Below are 13,144 nucleotides of genomic sequence, written 5' to 3'. Positions count from 1 at the left end.
AGAGGCTTCTCTCATGTCCCCGCATGGAGCTGGAGCTGATAGAGGGAGCTCATCCACATTCTCCCCGGGTGAGATTCGAACCTGGCAGCCTTCAGATCAGCAACCCAACCTTCAAGTCACGAGGTTTTAATCCACTACGCCACCGAGGGCTCCAATTAATATTATTATATTATACAATATTATTATATTGTATTATTATTATTAGCCGCCCTGAGTCCCCTATTGGGTGAGAAGGGCAGGGGTAGAAATACTGTAATAAATAAATAAATATTATATTGTATTACATTATAATATTATTATCAAGATTATATGTATACACAATATATTATATTATTACCATAGCACAATATTAGTAAATGAAAGAACAATACAATATTTAAAAATAAAAACAGATTTAACCAACATACTGTAAACCTTTCAGGATTTCAATGGGAAGTGTGGGCCTGCTTCTGCCCAATGAGATAATCAAGTTAATTAGGATTGTTGTTGTTGTGTGCCTTCAAGTCATTTCAGACTTTGGGCGAGTCTAAGTCTAAAACTGAGAGCGGGGGCCAGGTAAATGACCTTGGAGGGCCGCATCCGGCCCCCGGGCCTTAGTTTGGGGGACCCCTGCTCTACTGTATATAATATGGCTTCGCACAGGGAAGCGCCTTCAAAGCAGTCAGGAGGCTGACACTTCTCCCGCCCTCTCCGTGTGTGTGGGCAGCGTGTGCGCACCGGCCCTCCCTATTCACAAACACACACACGCACAGAGAGAGAGCGGAAAGCCACGTGTGCCTTCCTTCCTTCCTCCCGTTTGCTGGGAGCCGTTGCCGCCTCTTTCCGTACGAGAAAGAGGCAAGCTGGCCAAGGTGCCTTGTCGCTTGTGCGTTGGCTCTTGGCCGGCAAGTGAGCAGGGAGGAGGACGGCTGTCCCCACGAGGCTCAGCAGCGCCCCTCGGGAGCAGATGTGCGGCCGCTTCCCTGTAACCTGCCTCCAAGGAAGGAAAGGAGACACCGCTTGGCACCGACGCGCACTTCAAGGCGCAATCCACCGGAGAGTTTGGCCATGGCGCAGGGAAGAAGCCGCAGCTGCTGCGATCCACTTTCCTCTTCGGTTTAACCAGCTTCAAGGCCAGGAGGAGGAGGAGCTGCCCAACACAAGGAAGCCCCGGGTAAGAGGCGCAACTGCTGGGGTTTTCTCCTCAGCCAGAGAAAAGCGCGCGTCCTTTGGTTGTCTTGGAGAGAGAAGAAGCTCTCGGAGGCTCTTCCTGCCTCCCCAGATTTCTGCTATATACAGTAGAGCAGGGGTCCCCAAACTAAGGCCCGGGGGCCGGATGCGGCCCTCCAAGGTCATTGACCTGGCCCCCGCCCTCAGTTTTAGACGTAGGCTCACCCAAAGTCCGAAATGACTTGAAGACACAACAACAACAATCCTACTTAGCTTGACTATCTCATTGGCCCACACTTCCCATTGAAATCCTGATTTTACACAGTATGTTGGTTAAAATTGTTTTTATTTTTAAATATTGTATTGTTCTTTAATTTACTAATACTGTGCAATCCGAATAATATAATATATTGTGTATACATATAATATTGATAACAATGTTATAATATAATACAATACAATACAATATAATATTTATTTACTTATTTATTACAGTATTTCTACCCCTCCCTTCTCACCCAATAGGGGACTCAGGGTGGCTAATAATAATAATACAATATAATAATATTGTGTAATATAATAATATTAATTGCATATTATATATTAAATGTAATATTACTAATAATATTACAGTACAGTGGTACAGTACAATATAGTAATATATAATGCTAATATTGTGCTATGCTAATAATATAATATATTGTATGGACATACAACTTGTAAGCCGCTCTTAGTCCCCTTCGGGTTGAGAGAGAGTGGGGTATCAATGTAGTAAATAAATAAATGAATAAATAAATAATTGTTGTTGGGTTTTTTTTTACACTACAAATAAGACATGAGCAGTGTGCATAGGAATTTGTTTGTATTTTTTTTTTCAAATGATAATTTGGCCCCTCAACAGTCTGAGGGGCTATGAACCGGCCCTCCACTTAAAAAGTTTGGGGACCCCTGCAGTAGAGTCTTATTTATCCAACTTTCGCTTATCCAATGTTCTGTATTATCCAACGCAGTCTGCTTTTTAGTAGTCAGTGTTTTTGTAGTCAATGTTTTCAATACATTGCGATGTTTTGGTGCTAAATTCATAAATACAGTAATTACTGCATAACGTTACTGTGTATTGAACAGCTTTTTCCTGTTGATTTGTTGTAAAATACAGTAGAGTCTCACTTATCCAACGTTCTGGATTATCCAACGCATTTTTGTAGTCAATGTTTTCAATACATCGTGATATTTTGGTGCTAAATTCGTAAATACAGTAATTACAACATAACATTGCTGCGTATTGAACTACTTTTTCAGCCAAATTTGTTGTATAACCTGATGTTTTGGTGCTTAATTTGTAAAATCATAACCTGATTTGATGTTTTTCTTAATGCCTCCTTATTATCCAACATATTCGCTTATCCAACATTCTGCCAGTCCGTTTATGTTGGATAAGTGAGACTCTACTGTATGACATTTTGGTGCTTAATTTGTAAAATCATAACGTAATTTGACGTTTAATAGACTTTTCCTTAATCCCTCCTTATTATCCAACGTTTTTGCTTATCCAACATTCTGCCGGCCCGTTTATGTTGGATAAGTGAGACTCTACTGTAACACGATTTTTTGCTCCTGGGTGATAAATGTCATTTCCTTCCTTGGTGATACATATCATTTCCTAATTGGTTCTATTTAAAATGGAGAAAATTTATTAAATTGCAAAATCTTTGTTTTTGCCTGACATCCTGCAACATATTGATGAATACAGTAGACTCGCTTATCCAACGTTCTGGATTATCCAACACATTTTTGTAGTCAATGATTTCAAAACATCATGATATTTTGGTGCTAAATTCATAAATACAGTACAGTAGAGTCTCACTTATCCAACATAAACGGGCCGGCAGAATGTTGGATAAGCGAATATGTTGGATAATAAGGAAAAGCCTATTAAACATCAAATTAGGTTATGATTTTACAAATTAAGCACCAAAACATGTTATACAACAAATTTGACAGAAAAAGTAGTTCAATACGCAGTAATGCTATGTAGTAATTACTGTATTTACGAATTTAGCACCAAAATATCATGATGTATTGAAAACATTGACTACAAAAATGTGTTGGATAATCCAGAACATTGGATAAGCGAGTGTTGGATAAGTGAGACTCTACTGTAATTACTACATAGCATTACTGCGTATTGAACTACTTTTTCTGTCAAATTTGTTGTATAACATGTTTTGGTGCTTAATTTGTAAAATCATAACCTAATTTGATGTTTAATAGGCTTTTCCTTAATCTCTCCTTATTATCCAACATATTCGCTTATCCAACATTCTGCCGGCCCGTTTATGTTGGATAAGTGAGACTCTACTGTATTTCATCAATGTGTAGTCGAATGTTTTCATGGCCAGAATCACTAGGTTGTTGTGAGTTTTCCGGGCTGTATGGCTATGTTCCAGAAGCATTGTTTTCTGAAGTTTCGCCTGCATCTATGGCAGGCACCCTCAGAGGTTGTGAGGTCCTAACAACTAGGCAAGTGGAGTTTGTATATCTGTGGGAGATCCAGGGTGGGAGAAAGAACTCTTGTCTGTTTGAGCCAGGCGTGAATCTTGCAACTGGTCACCTTGATTAGCATTTAATAGCCTTTCAGCTTCAAGGTCTGGCTGCTTCCTGTCTGGTGGAATCCTTTGTTGAGAGGTGTTAGCTGGACCTGATTGAGTCCTTTCAGCTTCAAGGTCTGGCTGCTTCCTGTCTGGCGGAATCCTTTGTTGAGAGGTGTTAACTGGACCTGATTGAGTCCTTTCAGCTTCAAGGTCTGGCTGCTTCCTGTCTGGCGGAATCCTTTGTTGAGAGGTGTTAACTGGACCTGATTGAGTCCTTTCAGCTTCAAGGTCTGGCTGCTTCCTGTCTGGCGGAATCCTTTGTTGAGAGGTGTTAGCTGGACCTGATTGATTCATGTCTGAAATTCCTCTGTTTTCTGAGTGGTGTGATCTCTCTTTACTATCCTGATTTTAGAGTTTCTTAATACTGCTAGCCAGATTTTGTTTATTTTCGTGGTTTCCTCCTCTCTGTTGAAATTGTCCACATGCATGTGGATTTCAATGGCTTCTCTGTAAAGTCTGATATGGTAGTTGTTACAGTTTACCATATAACATGCAGCTATGGGCAAGTCTACATAAGGACCACCAAACGCAGCATTGCTCAAACACGAATCAGGGAACATGAAAGGCACTGACGACTAACTCGTCCAGAGAAATCAGGAGAGAATGCTTCTGGGTCATGGCCATACAGCCTGGAATAACAGCCCACTGCTGGAGATTTCTCTGTTCAGCCAGAGAAAAGCCCGTCCATTGGTTGTCTTCGAGAGAGAAGCTCTCGAAAGCTCTTCCAGCCTCCCTATATTTCTTCTATATAACACTATGTAACACGATTTTTGTTCCTGGGTGATAAATGTCATTTCCTAATTGGTTCTATCAAAAAACATGAAGAAAGTTTATTGAACTGCAAAAACTTTGATTTTGCTTGACATCCTGCAGCACATATAGTTTTTCAATGAATCAGTAGGTCTCAACCAATTCAACATAGTTGTGGCAGCCGCAAAAACGAAGTTTCTGGAATATAACAATGACTTTCAAAGTAAGAACCACAGAATTAAACAGGAAATAACACTTTCAAACCAGGAACAGAACATTTTTCAAATTTTCTTACATAGTGCTAATGGGTTCAGGTTCTTTGCCCCTTCCGGAGGTCCAATGCTAAGGGAAAGCTTTCCCTGCAGGATATTTTTACCAGTCAACATCTTTATTATGAGACTTGGATGAAGGTTTAGAGGGCACGCTTATCCAATTTTGGAGATGATGCCAAATTAGCAGGAATAGTTCATACCTCAGAGGGCAGGAACAGAATCCAAGAGGACCTTAACACATTAGGGAGTTAAGCCCAAACTAACAAAATGACTTTCAACAGGAAGAAATGTATGGTGCTCCACTTCGGCAATATAAACTAAATCCACAGATACAGGATGGGTGACACCTGGTTTGACAACAGTCCGTGTGAAAGGGATCTAAGAGTCTGAGTAGACCATAAACTGGACATGAGTCAACAGTGTAATGTGGCAGCTAAAAAGGCCAATGCGATTCTAGGCTGCATCAATAGGAGTGTAGGGTCGAAATCAAGGGAAGTCATCATCCTACTCTATTCTGCTTAAATAAGACCTGGAATAAGACTGATCAGTGTTGGGCACTACCATTCAAGAAGCATATTGACAAGCTAGAATGTGTCCAGAGAAGGGCGACCAAAATGATCAAAGATTTCAAAGCCAAGCCCTGTAAAGAGCAGCTTAGGGATCTGGGGTTGTTAAGCTAGAAGATAAGAACGCTGAGAGAGGACATGAGAGCCATGTTTACATATTTGAAAGGATGTCACATTGAAGAGGGAGCATGCTTATTTTTTGTTGCTTTGAAGACAGAGCAATGGATTCAAACTATAGGAAAAGAGATACCATTTCAACATTGGGAACATTTCCCAGTGGTAAGAGCTGCTTTGGAATAGGCTGCCTTGGAGTGTGGTGCAGCCTCCTTCTCTGGAGGTTTTTAACCAGTTGGACTAGATGGCCATTGTGGTCTCTCCCAGAATCTGTGTTGAAACCTTCAAGTTCCCTGCAGCATAGAAACCAAGTCCATCACTGTATTAAAAGGGCAGTTAAGATTCATCCAGGTTTCAACAATCAGTGCTTGAAATCAGGGAGCTGGATTATATGGAGCAGAACCAAAACTACTTTAGGTCCAGCAGAGTTGGATTTTGTTGGCTTGTGGTCTCACATGTTTGACATTTTTACATACCTAAACTCAAGGGAATACAAAGGAAATATATTCAAACTAGCTTTGCCGGCCATGCGTTGCTGTGGCTTATGGGAATCATTTGTTGGCCAGGTGGAATAGCAGTGAATAGCCTTGCAGGATTATATAGCAGTGTAGTTCAAAGCAGATACTGTGGCTCATCTGCCTTGGCATTCTGGGTAATATAGCTGTGTGACCGGGCCTTGAGTCTGCACTGCCATATAATCCAGTTCAAATGAGATAATCTGTATTTTATAGGCAGTGTGGATGAGGCCTAAGTACCTGACCTTTGGGCACCATTTTGGCTGAGGGAATTGCTAAGACACTAAGGGGGTGGGACCTAAAGGCAGCCGTTAAGGGGAGAAAGGCTCTTCCTCATCCTCTGTAATTTGGACTATTTTTCTAGGTTTTTTTTTGTTTTGTTTGAAAGACATATTTTGGATGACTATATCTTTTGTGGCCAAATTTGGTGTGATTGGGTTCAGTGGTTTTGTTGATTACTCCATAGTAAATTATATATATAGATTGTCTCTGTTTTTCCCTTATTTATTTGTCTTCTGAAAGCAAGCCATGAAACCTGGCCTATTCTACACATACTTAAATTACTTGATAACATGTTACATATGTACTTTATATATTCTGATGTATCATCCTGTGTTTTGAGTGATTAGCTCACTGCTTGTTTCCCGTTTTCCTTTGTGCTTTGGATGCATTACAAACCTCTGGATGATGGTAACAGTGATGGTAATAGTGATCTCTGAGGAGCTATCCTTTTAATACAATTAATGTTGTCTGATGTTGTTGTCTGATGTAAGTGGGTGTCTGATGCAGGGGAAAAAGGACAATATTCCTGTGCCTTTGATAATTAAGCAGAAAAGGAGGCGTCAGCTGATGCATTTTGAGTACAACCTGACTATGGATGGAGAAGAGCCCTGTTCTTTTTCACATTTGACAATCCTTCCGTAGTTACAAGGAAAGATCATTTTTTAAAAAATACAGCTCCTATGGTTCTTTGCTTCTGTTTTATTAATAAAGCAAAAGCAGCTCATACTATCAGAGAAGGAAAGCTGCAACAAAATATTGCAGTATATGTTCCCCATCCCCCCTCCTGGTGTGCTGTTTTATATAATGCTGTAAACTAGCTTCATTTCCTTAGTATGATTACCAGACTGAAAAATGGATTCCTGTATTTCTCGTGGTTGTGCAGAAGAGGGGATTGTCACCAGTGTTGCTTATCATGCAACCAGATAAAAAGCAACACCTTCTGATATTCCCTTTTTTACACAACAATTAAAGGTGTAGGATCCCTTTGACAACTTTAGTCCTGAATGGTTTGTAGTTAGCTGTTTTGGAGTGGGAAAATTGTTTCTTTTCCTTTCCCCTGTTTCTCTGAAGCATCCAAATGAAACAGAGGTAAATTCTTAGCTTATATCATGGTGTGCATTTCTTCCCTTCTTTCCATGCGTCTCAGCGGAATAGTTCTCCCTCTTTCCCTGCAATTTCATCTTCCTTTAAAAAATGTTTCAGTTGACCCAGAAACATTCAGTACCCCATCTTCCACCTTCCCTAAAAAATTGTTTCAGTCCACTCAGGAATATTCAGCACCTGTAATAATGCTTAGCCATAGCTGCATTTGGTAGATTTGTACAATAGATAACAATAATACTTTAGACAGGCTCCCACACTTTATGGACTTTCGTAGGGACTTGAAGACGTGGCTCTTCAATTAAGTCTTTGAGAATATTTAGCCCCTAGTTAGGAACCCCCTGTGGTGCAGCATTAAACCACTGAACTGCTGAACTTGCTGAGCGAAAGGTCAGCGGTTCGAATCCGGGGAGCAGGATGAGTTCCTGCTGTTAGCCCTAGCTTCTGCCAACATAGCAGTTTGAAAACATGCAAGTGTAAGTAAATCGACAGGTACCATTCCAACGGGAAGGTAATGACGCTCCATGCAGTCATGCCAGCCACATGACCTTGAAGTCGTCTACGGACAACGGCAGTTCTTCGGCTTAGAAATGGAGATGAGCATCAACCCCCAGAGTTAATGTCAGGGGAAAACCTTTATCTTTACTTATACCTTACTGAAATCCTCTGTCTTCTCACTAGGACCAGGATCCAGGGTGAATTGGGGAAAAGTGGGTTAGTGGTTAAATAGTTGAGTGTGTCAGGAAGCGAGGTCCCTGGTTTGGTTCATTGGTGGGCCACCTGACCATTCTCACTAGGTGAAGCCATGCCCCTTTTTGTAATTTCTAAGAGCTGAAAGTTTGCCATTTTCTTGTTCCATACATAAGTGAAGTTTGGGTCCCCAATGTCTACAAATTACAAGAAAAGAGATTCTGCCTAAAAATTAGGAAGAACTTCCTGCTTGTTTGTGTGTGTGTGTATCAGGAGCGACTTGAGAAACTGCAAGGCGCTTCTGGTGTGAGAGAATAGGTGATCTGCAAGTATATTCCCCAGGGAACTCCCGGATGTTTGATATTTTACCATCCTGCTGGTAAGAGGGCTTCAGTTGTGGTTCTGCCTTGAAGTGTGATGATGCTCCATCTCTGGAGGTTTTTAAGCAGAGGCTGGATGACTATGTGTCAGGAGTCCTTTTACTGTGTGTCCTGCATAGCAGGGGGTTGGACTGGATGGTCCTTGTGGTCTTTTCCAACTCTGATTTTACAGCCTTCACACCCGTGGTTGTTTCCATGACAATTGTTTCAATGATACCTGGACTTGCTGGAATAGCAGGTGTCTCGTTCAGTTAGAGAAGAAGGGGGTGACTTGGGACTTGGTTGCTATTTTGAAATTAGCAGAAGAAGATTTGGGTACAGGTAACACACATGAAGGCCAAGGTGACATCATAGGCATACTTCATTCAATCACCCAGAGCACATATGTGAGTTTGTATACGAAGGCAGGCTGCAAATTGATCCATGTGGTGTTATGCCAGCCTCTTTAAATATGTGCATGCAAGGATGGAACACTTTCCCCCACCATCAAATTGCAACTACAGTAGTCTCACTTATCCAACATAAATGGGCCGGCAGAACATTGGATAAGCAAAAATGTTGGATAATAAGGAGGGATTAAGGAAAAGCCTATTAAACATCAAATTACGTTATGATTTTACAAATTAAGCACTAAAAACATGATGTTTTACAACAAATCTACAGAAAAAGCAGTCCAAAACACGGTAATGTTATGTAGTATTTACTGTATTTATGAATTTAGCACCAAAACATCGCAATATATTGAAAACATTGACTAAAAAAAAGTGGCCACTAACAAATTGACTACAAATAAAGATAGAATTGCATAAAATGAACTTACAGTAGCAACACTGTCTGAAACTAAATCCATAAAAAGTTCAATCCTTGTTGCCTAGAGAAACAGCTGTGGATCCGGGCGGGAGTCAGACTGCATTGGATAATCCAGAACGTTGGATAAGTGAATGTTGGATAAATGAGACTCTACTGTACTGCATATTTCACTCCTATATGGGCAAATATGACGCAATAGATCTTGTACATGACTACAGCAGATATTCCTTCTTAATCTAATTTAATGATGGGGGAACTTGTGTGATTTGTCCCAGTTCCAACATGAGTTTTAAAAGATGTGTGTCACTCAAGAGAAGTCAAACTGGAGCTGGAAGAGAGCCTTAGTGTAGATTTTCCTCTAGAAGCAACTAGGTGGCCAGTGTGTAGACTGAATGCTGGACTACAGGGGGTTTTGGTTTGATCTAGCAAGATTCTTAGGAATCAAATAATAGTGCCATCTTGACTTTGAAATCCAGATTTTATTGCTGTTTTACCAGGGTGATATCAAGCTCAGTTATTAAAAAGTATGTCTTATGGATGAAGTACAGCTAGAATATAATTCTACATCTAGTTGTAAAGAATTAAGGATCAAGCTGTTGATCTATTGTCTGATGTGAAGCTTAAAACTTTTTCCAAAATCGTTCTGCAAGACAAATATTAAAAAGTATATGGATATTTAAAACTAGAGGAAACAATCAAACTGTCTTTCACCTCTAATCGCAAAAGGTACCAGCATTGGCAAAGGTAGTACAAGATAAACTTGCAGCCCTGTCCTCATTTACCTGGGAGTAAGCCTTATGGAACACAGATGGAATGTGCTTTTGAGCATTTCAAGATGCATTCATACATTATGTATGAAAATACCTTAAGTGTAAAGATGACTTTGTTATCAATGCTCTCTATCAATAATATTTTTTCTCTGTCACTTGAAGGTGCTGAGCTGTGGTGGATGAACTCAGACTGGTGCAAAATTGGAAGACAAGGTGAATCCTCAAAGATGGCATCCTACAAACCTTTAGATAGAAAGTTGGTCCAGCATGACTTCTCAGCTAGAATGAGTAAACTGCCATACCTTCATCACCAATTCTGCTCTTTAGAGCGAAATAATATAAGATTGCAGTCACGGGTGTCTTTGGATCACCTGTCAATTTATGGCAGCCACATCCATTTCATATGGTTTTCTTTTAGGCAAGGAATACACAGAGGTAGTTTTGCCAGCTACTTCCTCTGAAATACAGTCAATAGTACAGGCATGGGCAAACTTCGGCCCTCCAGTTGTTTTGGACTTCAACTCCCACAATTCCTAACAGGTGATAGGCTGTTAGGATTTGTGGGAGTTGAAGTCCAAAACAACTGGAGGGCTGAAGTTTACCCATGCACCTGATAGCACCTATAGCACCTGATATCTCATCCATGTACTAACCAAGGCAGACCCTGTTTAGCTCCCAAGTGAGACAGGATCTTTAGGGTATTTAGGCCCTAGATCATCATACCATCATACATACATTTAAATACACATTTAAATAAGGACAATATTTAAATAAGGTAATAAGTACCATTGACACAGTAGGTATTATTTCTGAGTAATATTTTGCTCATAACATGAAATGGCATGATTCAGTGGAAATGGCAATAATGCTTGGAAGGTAGAAGGCAGTAGGCAAAATGGGGCAATGGTTGTACTCAAACAAGGAACTCAAAACTCTGAGTCTGCAAGACCTGAGCAGGGCTGTTAATGGCAGGGTGACTTGGAAGTGTGTCATTCATATTCGAACTCAACTTGACAGCAGTTAACAACAGAAATGTATATTTTTTGTTTTGATGTCTGCTCCAGTATTGTAAAATTATTTCCTTTGGATGCCGACAACTAACTTGTAAATCAATTTTCAAAAACCAAAGCTGCTGGGTGGAGCACCAGCAGGTGGAGGTTGTTTTTGGGAAACCTTAATTCTGATATACTTACACTTTAAAAACAGTTTTATGGCATTTCACTGTCAATAAACATGTTTCTTCAAATGAAACCAAGCAACTTGTAATCTGATTCTACTCAATATGATAACAGATTATGAAATAGCTACAAATACAAAAATTCCTTCCCTGTCATTTTTCCACTTCTTTTCATTTCATATCCCTTTACATTTCGTATTTATTGACATGACACTTAAGTACCACTTGGTATTTCAGAGGTGTGGCTGTTTGTCTTCCTTGTAAATTTATATAATTTAGAATAAGGATCAGTATACGCATGTAATTTGAAATCTGCCCCTTATACATAGAAACATGTTTTTGAAGTGTGTAACTGTGGATCTCCAAATGTTAGTTGAATGCAGATCATGTCAACTCTAGCCATTGGTGAGACATTATGGAGGTTTCAGTCTCCGCTGGAGCAGTGGGTTAGACCCTTGTACCAGCAGGACTGATGACTTGAAGGTTGGGTTGCTGACCTGAAGGCTGCAACTTCAAATCCAACCCTCTATCCGCTCCAGCTCCATGCAGGGACATGAGAGAAGCCTCCCACAAGAATGGTTAAAACATCAAAATATCTGGGCATCCCCTGGGTAATGTCCTTGACGGCCATTTATCTCCCACCAGAAGCAACTTGCAATTTCTCAAGTTGCTCTTGACACTGAAAAAAAGTCCAACATAAGAAAGGACCAAAGTTGCTCCCCTCTGCTCTAAATTGATTCCAGGGTTTGGGGCACAAATAGTTTCCTCAGAATTCTTACACCACTCAAGCCCTAGGTAATATCCAAATATTGCTTTTCCAATAAGAAAAGTTGCTTCAGAATATTTTATGTGAACACATTGTTGAGCTATTTAAATAATGAAAGTTGTAGTTGTAAAATATATAGCTTGTTTTTTCTAATAAATACATTTGCGATGGAACTGTAAGAAATCTAAGTCTGCTGTGATTTTTATTGTGTTGTACTATTATGTCCTATATTCGCAACTCTGAAAATTACTAAAGGCTGGTCAGATCTGCCCTACTGTTTTGTGAATACATCGTTTGCAATCCTGCAGAAAACCCAAGGATGAGGAATGAGAAAAAGGAATGAGTCTGTAACCCAGACTTGATAATAAGTTAATGGTAGCCAAGTAATCATATTATACAGCTTTTTTCTTGATTACATTGTCAAAACATACTCACTGTGGTCAGAGGTTTAGTTTGTAAATGTTATTTTTCCACTAAATTTTGCTAATAGAACAAGAAAGCAACACTGTGTTGCTCACAGACTTATTATTCAGTCAGTTTTCCACTTTCACTGAGATTAGAGGTGTAGGATCCCTACAAAAGTGGAAAAACTGAATAATTTCTGCCAAAGGTTGACCATAGAACCCCACTGGAGGACTCAGAGGTTCCTACAGAGATCATTTTAATCAAACCTGTAAATAATTAAATCCACAAAGGTCAGACCCACAAACATGGATTTATTTATCGCTTCAGAAGCAAATTGAGAATACAGTTAGAATGTATAGAAAAACCACAAAGTTAATAACTTGGCATTATACTAAATTTCACCAGAAGCTGGCCACTTCGAGTGCCTCTGGTGTTGCTGTAAAAGGTCCTCCATGGTGCATGTGGCATGTCTCAGACTGCATTGTAATAGGTGGTCTGTGGTTTGCTCTTCACACTGGCCTGTCATAGACTCCACTTTGTAGCCCCATTTCTACAAACATGGAGTGCTGGCTGTATAATAAAACCACTGTACTGTGTTAGAGTGTTGGTCAGGGATTGGATAAATTCAAGTTCTAGTCCCCACTGTGTCATCAAAGTAATCTAGTGGTATTGGGCCAGTCCCACTCTTTCAGTTTAATGTACTTCGCAAGACTGTTGTAAATAGGAAGAAAGCCATGCACACTACC

At 40.1% G+C, this 13,144-nt stretch overlaps 1 long non-coding RNA gene across 1 annotated transcript; it reads left to right on the top strand.

The window, feature by feature from the left end:
- Positions 1–673: 673 nt before the first annotated feature.
- LOC134298225 (uncharacterized) lies at positions 674–12,176 on the top strand. The gene is made up of 2 exons (XR_010005186.1): positions 674–1,153; positions 10,213–12,176. It is a non-coding gene; the product is annotated as an uncharacterized LOC134298225 (long non-coding RNA).
- Positions 12,177–13,144: the final 968 nt, after the last annotated feature.

The sequence above is a fragment of the Anolis carolinensis genome, chromosome 4 (genome assembly GCF_035594765.1).
Source record: "Anolis carolinensis isolate JA03-04 chromosome 4, rAnoCar3.1.pri, whole genome shotgun sequence".
Taxonomy (NCBI): Eukaryota; Metazoa; Chordata; class Lepidosauria; order Squamata; family Dactyloidae; genus Anolis; species Anolis carolinensis.
The sequence above is the reverse complement of the archived record's forward strand: the minus strand, read 5'-3'. Positions and strand labels throughout refer to the sequence as shown.